The sequence below is a fragment of the Epinephelus moara genome, chromosome 5 (assembly GCF_006386435.1).
Source record: "Epinephelus moara isolate mb chromosome 5, YSFRI_EMoa_1.0, whole genome shotgun sequence".
NCBI classification, from domain to species: Eukaryota; Metazoa; Chordata; class Actinopteri; order Perciformes; family Serranidae; genus Epinephelus; species Epinephelus moara.
The window spans coordinates 16,282,270-16,287,207 of record NC_065510.1 but is presented as its reverse complement, the minus strand read 5'-3'; positions in this window follow the sequence as shown (position 1 = coordinate 16,287,207).

The following is a 4,938-nucleotide window of genomic DNA, read 5'->3' as shown; positions in this document are numbered from 1 at the left end:
TATGAACGTTATGGAAAAATCTGAAAGTTTCCGATAATGTCCTGATGAAGCTGAATCAGAAGAAGTTTGAATGGTTTGAATCGGTTGAAGTATGTTGAAGATAATTGAAGTCAAAAAACGCGGCGGAAGAATAATAAGAAAAATAAAGAATTTTGGTAGTAGAAGAACATAGGTTGTGAATGCTTGCAGCATTCACACCCAAATATGGTAAGTTGAACACAGCATTAAAAAGCAATGCTAGTATGTGCTGAATATTTTCTTACCTTAGTAGAGTAAAAATCCAACTCTGCATCAATGCTGAAAGAAAATGACATCAATTTTCTGCTTTTCAATGGATGTGACAAGTTGGGAAAACCACACACAGGAACCACATCTTCTTCAGTAAAAATCAACAAGTGAAATGGCTCACTGACAGAGGGGGACTAAACATGGATTTTTGTGAACTGGCAGGACTTGTTTTGCTTTACTGTGGTGTCTAAAAATATCAGAAGACCAAAATGTCACAAATTCAAACTCACCCATCCCTGAGGCTGACAGTACATCCTTGGCTCACTCAGAGAGATGCTTAACACACTGTTGTGTTTAGCAATGGAATGGAATGGAAAAGTCCTCAGGCCATCTATTTCAAATATTTGGATATTATGAACGATCAAACAATCAGTTGATCAGAAAAAGACATTTCTGTGGGTGTGTGTCTGATAATAAAGATAGTATGCTAACTCAGAGTTTAATCGTAATAGACAGCATACAGTAGTTTGATTGAAAGGCGTATCTCTGCTGAAATAAATAGGATGATGGGACGAGGAAACAAATGTAAATTCTGTGCTATGTGCTTTACAGACGCCAGAGACAGAATCAATGTCAAAAGTTTGATAGGACTCGGTATAGATATCAAATTGTGATTGGATTGGGGTTAAAACAGTGATAGCCACCTTCCAGCTATCTCATTCGCATACACTGTGAGGACTAAATATATAGTTATTATTAATATAAGCTCATAGGTTGAGAAAATGGTAGAGAAAGAACAGGATTTTTTACAGTGCATCCAACGGGAATCCAATTATTTTATTATTTATTTTATTGAAGTATGATTGTGTTCTCACATCTATTCAATATAACTGAGGCAGCTGTGGCACAGAGGTAGAGTGGGATGTCCACCATTTGGAAGATCAGCGGTTTGATCCCTGGCTCCTTGGGGTTAGGTTTTAAATGCAGTTGCTATTTGTTGAATTACTGTTTTTAGATTTTTTTGTCCCCAGTTATCTAAATGCGTCACTGTGTTTAGCTTCTAATATGCATTTGTTGTTCTAACCTTTTATAGATAGATAATGAAGGTGGATAATATCTGTTAAAGTTAAATCTCAGTAATTGAAGGTTTTCTGCACACGATGTCCAATTACAGGTGGCATGTATATGAGTCAGGTGTATGAAAGACAGTTTGTGGTTGCTTATCAGCAGAGCACAGTGAAATGTGGACAGTGTGTATTCTACAGTCTGATATGAACAACTAGATGGACAAAGTTCCCTCAACTCATCTTGTGAAATGTGAGAAAAACACAGATAACCTAAGTGACCGCCACACAACAACGATGGTGAAAATACAAAGTTGTTACTTTGCTGTCACAACTATGGATGGATCATAAGACAATGGGCCCCGGGGTACAGACATGAAAGAAGGCCCCATCACCTCTCCTACCTTGGAGCAAGACACACAGACTGTACTGTTGCTTGGTCTCTTTTTCTTGTTCTGTGTCTCTTTGTAGTCCTCACGCATTTCACTGTGCTCTTGTCTTTTAGGCCATTCTGAGTCTCTATTATGTCTTTAGTTGTTTAGCCCCATCATGTAGTCGTACTGTGTCTCTTTGTCGTCAAACTGTGTCTTCTTGTGGTCGTTTTGCATCCCTTTGTTGTTGCTTTGCGTCTCTTGGTAGTCTCTTTATGCATCCCTTTGTTGTTGCTTTGCGTCTCTTGGTAGTCTCTTTAGCTCTTTAATGTCTTGGTGGTTGTTAATCCCCTTTTCTTAGTCGTCGTGAGTCTCTTTGTCTCTTTTTGCAGCTGTTCAGGATCTCTTCATAGTTGTATCGTGTCTGTCTGTGGTTGTTGTGCATCTCTCTGTAGCTGTTTTGTGCCTTTTTGTGTCTCTCTGTGGTCATTTTCAGTCTCTTCCTGGTCAGTTCATCTCTCTTTGAGTGACATTTTGCAGGTGAAGGCCAGCTGGAGCCACTGACACTGACAGGCCTCTGGGCCACACACCTTACAGTACGAGGCTCATTATGTCTGATGACATAATGAGCATAATGATGACATGCTTATTGTAAATGGTGAATGGTAAATGGATCTGCATTTGTATAGCGCCTTTCTAGTCATCTAGTGACCACTCAAAGTGCTTTTTACACTACGAATCACGTTCACCCATTCACACACACATTCATACACTGGTGGCCGAGGCTACCGTACAAGGTGCCACCTGCTACTAAGTTTTAACACACTCACACACCGATGTAACAGCCATCGGGAGCAATTTGGAGTTCAGTATCTTGCTCAAGGATACTTCGACATGCTTCACATGGACTGGAGGAGCCCGGGATCGAACCGCTGATCTTTTGATTGGTGGATAACCTGCTCTCCCTCTGAGCCACAGCCGCCCCTGAAATTGTGATTGCATCCTTGTCTCTGTACACACCCTTGCAAAGTTTATTTGCACTGAATTGTATTGTGCTGACATAACCCCACACTATCCATTTGTATGAGACTGTTATAGTGAAATACTTATAGAAATAATATATAAGAATTGAAGATGCCTTATTTATATATGAATGATTAGAAATAAAATCCATGTCAGAGATCACAATCTAATGTTACTGTATGCTGTCAAATTGTCAAAGACACTGGAACCAGCTGTGTTTGACCAGAATAAAGAGACTAAAACATGCTCCAATACAAACTGCAGAACTAAACCTATCTTAACCTTAGGTTTGGTCCATGCAGTATGAGGTGTGACCTATTATAAAAGCACTTAGCTGATTAAATAACTCCAAAACAGAGAGAAATATTGTCAGAACAGAAGAAACAGATTTTTCATGCACTGGTCAGATTTGAGTATTTGGGCAATTTTGCTTACGAAAACAACCAAAATACACATTTTAATTGTGTTTATTGTCGTCCAGATTTCTGTCCTGGAAAAAAGCACATATTTAATAAGATAATGTTATTTACACATTTAAAACCTAAAATATCAGAAAACTTGTTATATAAAAAAATAATTGTCTTAATGTAAGGTATCAATTGGGGAAGTTTCATGGTTACATCTATCAATACAAATTTTCACCTGATTCATCTGTACTGTCTTATTCTTTCTCCAAAAATGTTAAGATCTTTGCGATACATATTTTTGAGGCCATTTTCTCAAAACACGTTTTTTTTTCTTCCTCATACTTTGAGCCAGAAATCTCCACTTTAGGTTTTACATACACCAAACTTACCCGTTTTATTCCTTTTTATACTCTGAAGTTTTTTTACCAAGGAGTTTGTTCATATACCATTCATAGCTTGATTTCTCAAACATTTTATTTTATTCCTAAAACCATGACAGAAATAGTTTTTTTAATGGCTGTTGACAGTTTTTTTTCTGATTTATGGAGATAAAAAATATACAACAAATTCCCTGTATAAAAACCTTTGGCTCTTATTATGTCATCAAAATGAAACAAGAATTTGAACCAGGCTTTATCAAAAGTTCAGATTTCGATTGTGTGAATTCAGGCAAACTGGTGCATATTTAATATACAACATTCAGAAACAGTGAATATGCACAGGCCGCACAAGAGGAGACCCAGACAAATGAGAAAATGAAAACGTATTTTGAATTATTCTGTCCTGTGTTCAGTTTGGAGGAAGCAAAGCACCAAAGCCCACATACTATTGAAAGAGTCTGAGAGAGATTAATCTGGCAAACTCCTATACAGTATTGATAATGACGCAAAACAAGACCTCAAATTTGTAGATCACATTTATTAAAAAAACTAAATGTTTCACACAAAAAGTGAATAAGACAGATTCTGAAACCATGCTGGGAGCTCTGCGAGGCTGTACCTTGGCACAGTGGTCCTAAATATTAACAACAGTAAGCCAACATGCTCACAATGGCAATTTTAACATGTTGCGTGTCTGTACCACATTACAACACAATCAGTCAAACAGTTGTTGAGACTTTTTACTGTCAGCCTCTGTGCGATTCAAGATAAAAAGTCAGCGGACACCATCGTCACTCAACATGTATATGTCACAGGTAATCACAGGTCACTTCTACGTGACGTCACGTTGCTTCAGGCCATTTTACATTTTGAAGAGGTAAATGTTAAGCAACAAAACCAGACCCACACCCAAGGATCACTTCAAAGGAGTGCGTACACTGAAGTAGCATTTAAGGAAGAAGACACATTGCTCAGATGGTACCCATCCTTAGCTCTGCCTGATTCACATTCTTCATACATGCTCAACAGCATGCAGGGAGAGCATGGACAAAGATCAGCCAATCAGCTCTCATAGGGCTGATGCTCATGCTTATGCAAATGTCAAATATTTTGGCCATAAATCAGATTTATAAGAGGACCCTGAGGTTCAGTAGTTTGCTGTTTATCTAGAGAATATGACAAGCAATCAAAATCAACCGTTATTTAACATGGCAGCACAACATGTATTTGTTAAAGCGACAGCGTAACAGCACGCTGAGTTACATATTTTGTTTGTTCGGAAATGACAGCAATATTGAGGAAGAAACTTGAGAAACTGTTCTTGTATCGGTACAGTATCGTGTTTGTGTTAGCTTCCATTTGCTCTTAATGACTTTCAGTCCCTCTCTCTACATATTAGCTACCTGTAATATTGACATTACTTCCATAACAAGACATAATACAAAAATCAACATATAAACACAAA